This window comes from Perissodus microlepis, chromosome 20, assembly GCF_051167445.1.
Source record: "Perissodus microlepis isolate ML-2025 ecotype Zambia chromosome 20, ASM5116744v1, whole genome shotgun sequence".
Taxonomy (NCBI): domain Eukaryota; kingdom Metazoa; phylum Chordata; class Actinopteri; order Cichliformes; family Cichlidae; genus Perissodus; species Perissodus microlepis.
In genome coordinates, this window is record NC_140480.1 from 12224812 (window position 1) to 12239704 (window position 14893).

Genomic DNA, 14893 nt, shown 5'->3' on the forward strand with positions numbered 1-14893 from the left:
AGGTCAGTTAGAAAAGACCCTGATTTTAATAGAAAATTGGCTTTAATGCAACATCACATGAAGTTTATCAGTAATGTTTCACAGCTTTAATCAAATCCTTCATCATCCATAAGTTGTGATGGAAAAATGTCTGCAAGCGTGCAGGAGCCCATTTTTAGAGACAATCATTCCTGTGTTATAATGCTCATTGAAGTTTATCAGGTCAGACGACCAACAGATGATAAGAAATATAATCTTACTAATTATTAGAGTTGAAAAGTACTTTGCTAAGAAAAATTCAATGAGGTTAGGCTGGAGATTGAGACGTTAACATAAAAGGGTCAGTTGGTGATGCATGAAAAAAAAAAATTTCTTCTGAAAATCTATTGGAGAATTCTGATTGTAAGAAATGAAAAATATTCAAATAGTTAAACTGTTAAAAACAGTGAAGGTTTTGTGCAGCTGGGTGTTGCAGCCCCTTTAGAGGAAAATGGAAACTTGGTTTCATGAGGTTAAAAACAAACACTGGGATGATCCAGACACATTTATTGTTTCTTTAATCACCACAATAGTTTCAGTTTGTGCTAAAATCTCTTAAAAAGCTGTTTTGAGTGATAAGTTTGGCTTTAATGTGTTAAGCTTGCATTAGATAAGACAATGTACCACTGAACACAGGAGGGATTATTGCTGAAAATGGGTCTCTGAACACCTCTGTAGATATTCTATTAAAAATCATTCATGATTTGTGATCAGTGTTAATATTAAGCATTTATATGATTATTTTGATAAATTGCTGTGATTCAATCTGAAACCAAATTTGAGTCTATTCTGAAAACAAGACATTTCTAATTCACCTCAGACTTTTGAGCTGTAGTCTACATTGTAATGATAGTGTATGGTTATTGATTAGAGCAGATGATATGAGACTATCAGGAGAGACTGTTAAAAGGTTATGAGCTGTCTTGATGCAGAGAAAGTGGAGTTTGTCATCCTGGAGCTGTTGCCAAGATTGAACGATGCTCTGGCTCTGTGGTCAAGTTCAGACATAGGCTTTAAGCAACCATGAGCCACTGATAAGCGTGATAGATTAATAAGCATGTATAAAGTGGACTTGTTAAACAGCTCTGATAGGAGAAAGTCAATGAGCACGCAATAAAGTGGACTTGTTAGGGACAGTTTACCATCAGCCTTGATAAAGTTTAACTTCATTTGTATTGAAAGACAGACTTTAAAGAAGATTCTTATTTGAAACTGGTGATAAAATCCAGGTCAGATACAGTTACATACAAGCATACAGTACACACTACTGCTCAAAGGTCAGAGGTCAGTTAGAAAAGACCCTGATTTTAATAGAAAATTGGCTTTAATGTAACATCACATGAAGTTTATCAGTAATGTTTCACAGCTTTAATCAAATCCTTCATCATCCATAAGTTGTGATGGAAAAATGTCTGCAAGCGTGCAGGAGCCCATTTTAGAGACAATCATTCCTGTGTTATAATGCTCATTGAAGTTTATCAGGTCAGACGACCAACAGATGATAAGAAATATAATCTTACTAATTATTAGTTGAAAAGTACTCTGCTAAGCAAAATTCAATGAGGTTAGGCTGGAGATTGAGACGTTAACATAAAAGGGTCAGTTGGTGATGCATGAAAGAAAAAAGAATTTCTTCTAAAAATCTATTGGAGAATTCTGATTGTAAGAAATGAAAAATATTAAAACAGTGAAACTGTTAAAAAAAAGTGAAGGTTTTGTGCAGCTGGGTGTTGCAGCCCCTTTAGAGGAAAATGGAAACTTGGTTTCATGAGGTTAAAAACAAACACTGGGATGATCCAGACACATTTATTGTTTCTTTAATCACCACAATAGTTTCAGTTTGTGCTAAAATCTCTTAAAAAGCTGTTTTGAGTGATAAGTTTGGCTTTAATGTGTTAAGCTTGCATTAGATAAGACAATGTACCACTGAACACAGGAGGGATTATTGCTGAAAATGGGTCTCTGAACACCTCTGTAGATATTCTATTAAAAATCATTCATGATTTGTGATCAGTGTTAATATTAAGCATTTATATGATTATTTTGATAAATTGCTGTGATTCAATCTGAAACCAAATTTGAGTCTATTCTGAAAACAAGACATTTCTAATTCACCTCAGACTTTTGAGCTGTAGTCTACATTGTAATGATAGTGTATGGTTATTGATTAGAGCAGATGATATGAGGCTATCAGGAGAGACTGTTAAAAAGTTATGAGCTGTCTTGATGCAGAGAAAGTGGAGTTTGTCATCCTGGAGCTGTTGCCAAGATTGAACGATGCTCTGGCTCTGTGGTCAAGTTCAGACATAGGCTTTAAGCAACCATGAGCCACTGATAAGCGTGATAGATTAATAAGCATGTATAAAGTGGACTTGTTAAACAGCTCTGATAGGAGAAAGTCAATGAGCACGCAATAAAGTGGACTTGTTAGGGACAGTTTACCATCAGCCTTGATAAAGTTTAACTTCATTTGTATTGAAAGACAGACTTTAAAGAAGATTCTTATTTGAAACTGGTGATAAAATCCAGGTCAGATACAGTTACATACAAGCATACAGTACACACTACTGCTCAAAGGTCAGAGGTCAGTTAGAAAAGACCCTGATTTTAATAGAAAATTGGCTTTAATGTAACATCACATGAAGTTTATCAGTAATGTTTCACAGCTTTAATCAAATCCTTCATCATCCATAAGTTGTGATGGAAAAATGTCTGCAAGCGTGCAGGAGCCCAATTTTAGAGACAATCATTCCTGTGTTATAATGCTCATTGAAGTTTATCAGGTCAGACGACCAACAGATGATAAGAAATATAATCTTACTAATTATTAGAGTTGAAAAGTACTTTGCTAAGCAAAATTCAATGAGGTTAGGCTGGAGATTGAGACGTTAACATAAAAGGGTCAGTTGGTGATGCATGAAAAAAAAGAATTTCTTCTAAAAATCTATTGGAGAATTCTGATTGTAAGAAATGAAAAATATTAAAACAGTGAAACTGTTAAAAAAAAGTGAAGGTTTTGTGCAGCTGGGTGTTGCAGCCCCTTTAGAGGAAAATGGAAACTTGGTTTCATGAGGTTAAAAACAAACACTGGGATGATCCAGACACATTTATTGTTTCTTTAATCACCACAATAGTTTCAGTTTGTGCTAAAATCTCTTAAAAAGCTGTTTTGAGTGATAAGTTTGACTTTAATGTGTTAAGCTTGCATTAGATAAGACAATGTACCACTGAACACAGGAGGGATTATTGCTGAAAATGGGTCTCTGAACACCTCTGTAGATATTCTATTAAAAATCATTCATGATTTGTGATCAGTGTTAATATTAAGCATTTATATGATTATTTTTGATAAATTGCTGTGATTCAATCTGAAACCAAATTTGAGTCTATTCTGAAAACAAGACATTTCTAATTCACCTCAGACTTTTGAGCTGTAGTCTACATTGTAATGATAGTGTATGGTTATTGATTAGAGCAGATGATATGAGGCTATCAGGAGAGACTGTTAAAAAGTTATGAGCTGTCTTGATGCAGAGAAAGTGGAGTTTGTCATCCTGGAGCTGTTGCCAAGATTGAACGATGCTCTGGCTCTGTGGTCAAGTTCAGACATAGGCTTTAAGCAACCATGAGCCACTGATAAGCGTGATAGATTAATAAGCATGTATAAAGTGGACTTGTTAAACAGCTCTGATAGGAGAAAGTCAATGAGCACGCAATAAAGTGGACTTGTTAGGGACAGTTTACCATCAGCCTTGATAAAGTTTAACTTCATTTGTATTGAAAGACAGACTTTAAAGAAGATTCTTATTTGAAACTGGTGATAAAATCCAGGTCAGATACAGTTACATACAAGCATACAGTACACACTACTGCTCAAAGGTCAGAGGTCAGTTAGAAAAGACCCTGATTTTAATAGAAAATTGGCTTTAATGTAACATCACATGAAGTTTATCAGTAATGTTTCACAGCTTTAATCAAATCCTTCATCATCCATAAGTTGTGATGGAAAAATGTCTGCAAGCGTGCAGGAGCCCAATTTTAGAGACAATCATTCCTGTGTTATAATGCTCATTGAAGTTTATCAGGTCAGACGACCAACAGATGATAAGAAATATAATCTTACTAATTATTAGTTGAAAAGTACTTTGCTAAGCAAAATTCAATGAGGTTAGGCTGGAGATTGAGACGTTAACATAAAAGGGTCAGTTGGTGATGCATGAAAGAAAATAAATTTCTTCTAAAAATCTATTGGAGAATTCTGATTGTAAGAAATGAAAAATATTAAAACAGTGAAACTGTTAAAAAAAAGTGAAGGTTTTGTGCAGCTGGGTGTTGCAGCCCCTTTAGAGGAAAATGGAAACTTGGTTTCATGAGGTTAAAAACAAACACTGGGATGATCCAGACACATTTATTGTTTCTTTAATCACCACAATAGTTTCAGTTTGTGCTAAAATCTCTTAAAAAGCTGTTTTGAGTGATAAGTTTGGCTTTAATGTGTTAAGCTTGCATTAGATAAGACAATGTACCACTGAACACAGGAGGGATTATTGCTGAAAATGGGTCTCTGAACACCTCTGTAGATATTCTATTAAAAATCATTCATGATTTGTGATCAGTGTTAATATTAAGCATTTATATGATTATTTTGATAAATTGCTGTGATTCAATCTGAAACCAAATTTGAGTCTATTCTGAAAACAAGACATTTCTAATTCACCTCAGACTTTTGAGCTGTAGTCTACATTGTAATGATAGTGTATGGTTATTGATTAGAGCAGATGATATGAGACTATCAGGAGAGACTGTTAAAAAGTTATGAGCTGTCTTGATGCAGAGAAAGTGGAGTTTGTCATCCTGGAGCTGTTGCCAAGATTGAACGATGCTCTGGCTCTGTGGTCAAGTTCAGACATAGGCTTTAAGCAACCATGAGCCACTGATAAGCGTGATAGATTAATAAGCATGTATAAAGTGGACTTGTTAAACAGCTCTGATAGGAGAAAGTCAATGAGCACGCAATAAAGTGGACTTGTTAGGGACAGTTTACCATCAGCCTTGATAAAGTTTAACTTCATTTGTATTGAAAGACAGACTTTAAAGAAGATTCTTATTTGAAACTGGTGATAAAATCCAGGTCAGATACAGTTACATACAAGCATACAGTACACACTACTGCTCAAAGGTCAGAGGTCACTTAGAAAAGACCCTGATTTTAATAGAAAATTGGCTTTAATGTAACATCACATGAAGTTTATCAGTAATGTTTCACAGCTTTAATCAAATCCTTCATCATCCATAAGTTGTGATGGAAAAATGTCTGCAAGCGTGCAGGAGCCCAATTTTAGAGACAATCATTCCTGTGTAATAATGCTCATTGAAGTTTATCAGGTCAGACGACCAACAGATGATAAGAAATATAATCTTACTAATTATTAGAGTTGAAAAGTACTTTGCTAAGCAAAATTCAATGAGGTTAGGCTGGAGATTGAGACGTTAACATAAAAGGGTCAGTTGGTGATGCATGAAAAAAAAGAATTTCTTCTAAAAATCTATTGGAGAATTCTGATTGTAAGAAATGAAAAATATTAAAACAGTGAAACTGTTAAAAAAAAGTGAAGGTTTTGTGCAGCTGGGTGTTGCAGCCCCTTTAGAGGAAAATGGAAACTTGGTTTCATGAGGTTAAAAACAAACACTGGGATGATCCAGACACATTTATTGTTTCTTTAATCACCACAATAGTTTCAGTTTGTGCTAAAATCTCTTAAAAAGCTGTTTTGAGTGATAAGTTTGACTTTAATGTGTTAAGCTTGCATTAGATAAGACAATGTACCACTGAACACAGGAGGGATTATTGCTGAAAATGGGTCTCTGAACACCTCTGTAGATATTCTATTAAAAATCATTCATGATTTGTGATCAGTGTTAATATTAAGCATTTATATGATTATTTTTGATAAATTGCTGTGATTCAATCTGAAACCAAATTTGAGTCTATTCTGAAAACAAGACATTTCTAATTCACCTCAGACTTTTGAGCTGTAGTCTACATTGTAATGATAGTGTATGGTTATTGATTAGAGCAGATGATATGAGGCTATCAGGAGAGACTGTTAAAAAGTTATGAGCTGTCTTGATGCAGAGAAAGTGGAGTTTGTCATCCTGGAGCTGTTGCCAAGATTGAACGATGCTCTGGCTCTGTGGTCAAGTTCAGACATAGGCTTTAAGCAACCATGAGCCACTGATAAGCGTGATAGATTAATAAGCATGTATAAAGTGGACTTGTTAAACAGCTCTGATAGGAGAAAGTCAATGAGCACGCAATAAAGTGGACTTGTTAGGGACAGTTTACCATCAGCCTTGATAAAGTTTAACTTCATTTGTATTGAAAGACAGACTTTAAAGAAGATTCTTATTTGAAAGTGGTGATAAAATCCAGGTCAGATACAGTTACATACAAGCATACAGTACACACTACTGCTCAAAGGTCAGAGGTCAGTTAGAAAAGACCCTGATTTTAATAGAAAATTGGCTTTAATGTAACATCACATGAAGTTTATCAGTAATGTTTCACAGCTTTAATCAAATCCTTCATCATCCATAAGTTGTGATGGAAAAATGTCTGCAAGCGTGCAGGAGCCCATTTTTAGAGACAATCATTCCTGTGTTATAATGCTCATTGAAGTTTATCAGGTCAGACGACCAACAGATGATAAGAAATATAATCTTACTAATTATTAGAGTTGAAAAGTACTTTGCTAAGCAAAATTCAATGAGGTTAGGCTGGAGATTGAGACGTTAACATAAAAGGGTCAGTTGGTGATGCATGAAAAAAAAGAATTTCTTCTAAAAATCTATTGGAGAATTCTGATTGTAAGAAATGAAAAATATTAAAACAGTGAAACTGTTAAAAAAAAGTGAAGGTTTTGTGCAGCTGGGTGTTGCAGCCCCTTTAGAGGAAAATGGAAACTTGGTTTCATGAGGTTAAAAACAAACACTGGGATGATCCAGACACATTTATTGTTTCTTTAATCACCACAATAGTTTCAGTTTGTGCTAAAATCTCTTAAAAAGCTGTTTTGAGTGATAAGTTTGACTTTAATGTGTTAAGCTTGCATTAGATAAGACAATGTACCACTGAACACAGGAGGGATTATTGCTGAAAATGGGTCTCTGAACACCTCTGTAGATATTCTATTAAAAATCATTCATGATTTGTGATCAGTGTTAATATTAAGCATTTATATGATTATTTTTGATAAATTGCTGTGATTCAATCTGAAACCAAATTTGAGTCTATTCTGAAAACAAGACATTTCTAATTCACCTCAGACTTTTGAGCTGTAGTCTACATTGTAATGATAGTGTATGGTTATTGATTAGAGCAGATGATATGAGGCTATCAGGAGAGACTGTTAAAAAGTTATGAGCTGTCTTGATGCAGAGAAAGTGGAGTTTGTCATCCTGGAGCTGTTGCCAAGATTGAACGATGCTCTGGCTCTGTGGTCAAGTTCAGACATAGGCTTTAAGCAACCATGAGCCACTGATAAGCGTGATAGATTAATAAGCATGTATAAAGTGGACTTGTTAAACAGCTCTGATAGGAGAAAGTCAATGAGCACGCAATAAAGTGGACTTGTTAGGGACAGTTTACCATCAGCCTTGATAAAGTTTAACTTCATTTGTATTGAAAGACAGACTTTAAAGAAGATTCTTATTTGAAACTGGTGATAAAATCCAGGTCAGATACAGTTACATACAAGCATACAGTACACACTACTGCTCAAAGGTCAGAGGTCAGTTAGAAAAGACCCTGATTTTAATAGAAAATTGGCTTTAATGTAACATCACATGAAGTTTATCAGTAATGTTTCACAGCTTTAATCAAATCCTTCATCATCCATAAGTTGTGATGGAAAAATGTCTGCAAGCGTGCAGGAGCCCAATTTTAGAGACAATCATTCCTGTGTTATAATGCTCATTGAAGTTTATCAGGTCAGACGACCAACAGATGATAAGAAATATAATCTTACTAATTATTAGTTGAAAAGTACTTTGCTAAGCAAAATTCAATGAGGTTAGGCTGGAGATTGAGACGTTAACATAAAAGGGTCAGTTGGTGATGCATGAAAGAAAATAAATTTCTTCTAAAAATCTATTGGAGAATTCTGATTGTAAGAAATGAAAAATATTAAAACAGTGAAACTGTTAAAAAAAAGTGAAGGTTTTGTGCAGCTGGGTGTTGCAGCCCCTTTAGAGGAAAATGGAAACTTGGTTTCATGAGGTTAAAAACAAACACTGGGATGATCCAGACACATTTATTGTTTCTTTAATCACCACAATAGTTTCAGTTTGTGCTAAAATCTCTTAAAAAGCTGTTTTGAGTGATAAGTTTGGCTTTAATGTGTTAAGCTTGCATTAGATAAGACAATGTACCACTGAACACAGGAGGGATTATTGCTGAAAATGGGTCTCTGAACACCTCTGTAGATATTCTATTAAAAATCATTCATGATTTGTGATCAGTGTTAATATTAAGCATTTATATGATTATTTTGATAAATTGCTGTGATTCAATCTGAAACCAAATTTGAGTCTATTCTGAAAACAAGACATTTCTAATTCACCTCAGACTTTTGAGCTGTAGTCTACATTGTAATGATAGTGTATGGTTATTGATTAGAGCAGATGATATGAGGCTATCAGGAGAGACTGTTAAAAAGTTATGAGCTGTCTTGATGCAGAGAAAGTGGAGTTTGTCATCCTGGAGCTGTTGCCAAGATTGAACGATGCTCTGGCTCTGTGGTCAAGTTCAGACATAGGCTTTAAGCAACCATGAGCCACTGATAAGCGTGATAGATTAATAAGCATGTATAAAGTGGACTTGTTAAACAGCTCTGATAGGAGAAAGTCAATGAGCACGCAATAAAGTGGACTTGTTAGGGACAGTTTACCATCAGCCTTGATAAAGTTTAACTTCATTTGTATTGAAAGACAGACTTTAAAGAAGATTCTTATTTGAAACTGGTGATAAAATCCAGGTCAGATACAGTTACATACAAGCATACAGTACACACTACTGCTCAAAGGTCAGAGGTCAGTTAGAAAAGACCCTGATTTTAATAGAAAATTGGCTTTAATGTAACATCACATGAAGTTTATCAGTAATGTTTCACAGCTTTAATCAAATCCTTCATCATCCATAAGTTGTGATGGAAAAATGTCTGCAAGCGTGCAGGAGCCCAATTTTAGAGACAATCATTCCTGTGTTATAATGCTCATTGAAGTTTATCAGGTCAGACGACCAACAGATGATAAGAAATATAATCTTACTAATTATTAGAGTTGAAAAGTACTTTGCTAAGCAAAATTCAATGAGGTTAGGCTGGAGATTGAGACGTTAACATAAAAGGGTCAGTTGGTGATGCATAAAAAAAAAGAATTTCTTCTAAAAATCTATTGGAGAATTCTGATTGTAAGAAATGAAAAATATTAAAACAGTGAAACTGTTAAAAAAAAGTGAAGGTTTTGTGCAGCTGGGTGTTGCAGCCCCTTTAGAGGAAAATGGAAACTTGGTTTCATGAGGTTAAAAACAAACACTGGGATGATCCAGACACATTTATTGTTTCTTTAATCACCACAATAGTTTCAGTTTGTGCTAAAATCTCTTAAAAAGCTGTTTTGAGTGATAAGTTTGGCTTTAATGTGTTAAGCTTGCATTAGATAAGACAATGTACCACTGAACACAGGAGGGATTATTGCTGAAAATGGGTCTCTGAACACCTCTGTAGATATTCTATTAAAAATCATTCATGATTTGTGATCAGTGTTAATATTAAGCATTTATATGATTATTTTGATAAATTGCTGTGATTCAATCTGAAACCAAATTTGAGTCTATTCTGAAAACAAGACATTTCTAATTCACCTCAGACTTTTGAGCTGTAGTCTACATTGTAATGATAGTGTATGGTTATTGATTAGAGCAGATGATATGAGGCTATCAGGAGAGACTGTTAAAAAGTTATGAGCTGTCTTGATGCAGAGAAAGTGGAGTTTGTCATCCTGGAGCTGTTGCCAAGATTGAACGATGCTCTGGCTCTGTGGTCAAGTTCAGACATAGGCTTTAAGCAACCATGAGCCACTGATAAGCGTGATAGATTAATAAGCATGTATAAAGTGGACTTGTTAAACAGCTCTGATAGGAGAAAGTCAATGAGCACGCAATAAAGTGGACTTGTTAGGGACAGTTTACCATCAGCCTTGATAAAGTTTAACTTCATTTGTATTGAAAGACAGACTTTAAAGAAGATTCTTATTTGAAACTGGTGATAAAATCCAGGTCAGATACAGTTACATACAAGCATACAGTACACACTACTGCTCAAAGGTCAGAGGTCACTTAGAAAAGACCCTGATTTTAATAGAAAATTGGCTTTAATGCAACATCACATGAAGTTTATCAGTAATGTTTCACAGCTTTAATCAAATCCTTCATCATCCATAAGTTGTGATGGAAAAATGTCTGCAAGCGTGCAGGAGCCCAATTTTAGAGACAATCATTCCTGTGTTATAATGCTCATTGAAGTTTATCAGGTCAGACGACCAACAGATGATAAGAAATATAATCTTACTAATTATTAGAGTTGAAAAGTACTTTGCTAAGCAAAATTCAATGAGGTTAGGCTGGAGATTGAGACGTTAACATAAAAGGGTCAGTTGGTGATGCATGAAAGAAAATAAATTTCTTCTAAAAATCTATTGGAGAATTCTGATTGTAAGAAATGAAAAATATTAAAACAGTGAAACTGTTAAAAAAAAGTGAAGGTTTTGTGCAGCTGGGTGTTGCAGCCCCTTTAGAGGAAAATGGAAACTTGGTTTCATGAGGTTAAAAACAAACACTGGGATGATCCAGACACATTTATTGTTTCTTTAATCACCACAATAGTTTCAGTTTGTGTTAAAATCTCTTAAAAAGCTGTTTTGAGTGATAAGTTTGACTTTAATGTGTTAAGCTTGCATTAGATAAGACAATGTACCACTGAACACAGGAGGGATTATTGCTGAAAATGGGTCTCTGAACACCTCTGTAGATATTCTATTAAAAATCATTCATGATTTGTGATCAGTGTTAATATTAAGCATTTATATGATTATTTTTGATAAATTGCTGTGATTCAATCTGAAACCAAATTTGAGTCTATTCTGAAAACAAGACATTTCTAATTCACCTCAGACTTTTGAGCTGTAGTCTACATTGTAATGATAGTGTATGGTTATTGATTAGAGCAGATGATATGAGGCTATCAGGAGAGACTGTTAAAAAGTTATGAGCTGTCTTGATGCAGAGAAAGTGGAGTTTGTCATCCTGGAGCTGTTGCCAAGATTGAACGATGCTCTGGCTCTGTGGTCAAGTTCAGACATAGGCTTTAAGCAACCATGAGCCACTGATAAGCGTGATAGATTAATAAGCATGTATAAAGTGGACTTGTTAAACAGCTCTGATAGGAGAAAGTCAATGAGCACGCAATAAAGTGGACTTGTTAGGGACAGTTTACCATCAGCCTTGATAAAGTTTAACTTCATTTGTATTGAAAGACAGACTTTAAAGAAGATTCTTATTTGAAACTGGTGATAAAATCCAGGTCAGATACAGTTACATACAAGCATACAGTACACACTACTGCTCAAAGGTCAGAGGTCAGTTAGAAAAGACCCTGATTTTAATAGAAAATTGGCTTTAATGTAACATCACATGAAGTTTATCAGTAATGTTTCACAGCTTTAATCAAATCCTTCATCATCCATAAGTTGTGATGGAAAAATGTCTGCAAGCGTGCAGGAGCCCATTTTTAGAGACAATCATTCCTGTGTTATAATGCTCATTGAAGTTTATCAGGTCAGACGACCAACAGATGATAAGAAATATAATCTTACTAATTATTAGAGTTGAAAAGTACTTTGCTAAGCAAAATTCAATGAGGTTAGGCTGGAGATTGAGATGTTAACATAAAAGGGTCAGTTGGTGATGCATGAAAAAAAAGAATTTCTTCTAAAAATCTATTGGAGAATTCTGATTGTAAGAAATGAAAAATATTAAAACAGTGAAACTGTTAAAAAAAAGTGAAGGTTTTGTGCAGCTGGGTGTTGCAGCCCCTTTAGAGGAAAATGGAAACTTGGTTTCATGAGGTTAAAAACAAACACTGGGATGATCCAGACACATTTATTGTTTCTTTAATCACCACAATAGTTTCAGTTTGTGCTAAAATCTCTTAAAAAGCTGTTTTGAGTGATAAGTTTGGCTTTAATGTGTTAAGCTTGCATTAGATAAGACAATGTACCACTGAACACAGGAGGGATTATTGCTGAAAATGGGTCTCTGAACACCTCTGTAGATATTCTATTAAAAATCATTCATGATTTGTGATCAGTGTTAATATTAAGCATTTATATGATTATTTTTGATAAATTGCTGTGATTCAATCTGAAACCAAATTTGAGTCTATTCTGAAAACAAGACATTTCTAATTCACCTCAGACTTTTGAGCTGTAGTCTACATTGTAATGATAGTGTATGGTTATTGATTAGAGCAGATGATATGAGGCTATCAGGAGAGACTGTTAAAAAGTTATGAGCTGTCTTGATGCAGAGAAAGTGGAGTTTGTCATCCTGGAGCTGTTGCCAAGATTGAACGATGCTCTGGCTCTGTGGTCAAGTTCAGACATAGGCTTTAAGCAACCATGAGCCACTGATAAGCGTGATAGATTAATAAGCATGTATAAAGTGGACTTGTTAAACAGCTCTGATAGGAGAAAGTCAATGAGCACGCAATAAAGTGGACTTGTTAGGGACAGTTTACCATCAGCCTTGATAAAGTTTAACTTCATTTGTATTGAAAGACAGACTTTAAAGAAGATTCTTATTTGAAACTGGTGATAAAATCCAGGTCAGATACAGTTACATACAAGCATACAGTACACACTACTGCTCAAAGGTCAGAGGTCACTTAGAAAAGACCCTGATTTTAATAGAAAATTGGCTTTAATGCAACATCACATGAAGTTTATCAGTAATGTTTCACAGCTTTAATCAAATCCTTCATCATCCATAAGTTGTGATGGAAAAATGTCTGCAAGCGTGCAGGAGCCCATTTTTAGAGACAATCATTCCTGTGTTATAATGCTCATTGAAGTTTATCAGGTCAGACGACCAACAGATGATAAGAAATATAATCTTACTAATTATTAGAGTTGAAAAGTACTTTGCTAAGCAAAATTCAATGAGGTTAGGCTGGAGATTGAGACGTTAACATAAAAGGGTCAGTTGGTGATGCATGAAAAAAAAGAATTTCTTCTAAAAATCTATTGGAGAATTCTGATTGTAAGAAATGAAAAATATTAAAACAGTGAAACTGTTAAAAAAAAGTGAAGGTTTTGTGCAGCTGGGTGTTGCAGCCCCTTTAGAGGAAAATGGAAACTTGGTTTCATGAGGTTAAAAACAAACACTGGGATGATCCAGACACATTTATTGTTTCTTTAATCACCACAATAGTTTCAGTTTGTGCTAAAATCTCTTAAAAAGCTGTTTTGAGTGATAAGTTTGACTTTAATGTGTTAAGCTTGCATTAGATAAGACAATGTACCACTGAACACAGGAGGGATTATTGCTGAAAATGGGTCTCTGAACACCTCTGTAGATATTCTATTAAAAATCATTCATGATTTGTGATCAGTGTTAATATTAAGCATTTATATGATTATTTTTGATAAATTGCTGTGATTCAATCTGAAACCAAATTTGAGTCTATTCTGAAAACAAGACATTTCTAATTCACCTCAGACTTTTGAGCTGTAGTCTACATTGTAATGATAGTGTATGGTTATTGATTAGAGCAGATGATATGAGGCTATCAGGAGAGACTGTTAAAAAGTTATGAGCTGTCTTGATGCAGAGAAAGTGGAGTTTGCCATCCTGGAGCTGTTGCCAAGATTGAACGATGCTCTGGCTCTGTGGTCAAGTTCAGACATAGGCTTTAAGCAACCATGAGCCACTGATAAGCGTGATAGATTAATAAGCATGTATAAAGTGGACTTATTAAACAGCTCTGATAGGAGAAAGTCAATGAGCACGCAATAAAGTGGACTTGTTAGGGACAGTTTACCATCAGCCTTGATAAAGTTTAACTTCATTTGTATTGAAAGACAGACTTTAAAGAAGATTCTTATTTGAAACTGGTGATAAAATCCAGGTCAGATACAGTTACATACAAGCATACAGTACACACTACTGCTCAAAGGTCAGAGGTCACTTAGAAAAGACCCTGATTTTAATAGAAAATTGGCTTTAATGCAACATCACATGAAGTTTATCAGTAATGTTTCACAGCTTTAATCAAATCCTTCATCATCCATAAGTTGTGATGGAAAAATGTCTGCAAGCGTGCAGGAGCCCATTTTTAGAGACAATCATTCCTGTGTTATAATGCTCATTGAAGTTTATCAGGTCAGACGACCAACAGATGATAAGAAATATAATCTTACTAATTATTAGAGTTGAAAAGTACTTTGCTAAGCAAAATTCAATGAGGTTAGGCTGGAGATTGAGACGTTAACATAAAAGGGTCAGTTGGTGATGCATGAAAAAAAAGAATTTCTTCTAAAAATCTATTGGAGAATTCTGATTGTAAGAAATGAAAAATATTAAAACAGTGAAACTGTTAAAAAAAAGTGAAGGTTTTGTGCAGCTGGGTGTTGCAGCCCCTTTAGAGGAAAATGGAAACTTGGTTTCATGAGGTTAAAAACAAACACTGGGATGATCCAGACACATTTATTGTTTCTTTAATCACCACAATAGTTTCAGTTTGTGCTAAAATCTCTTAAA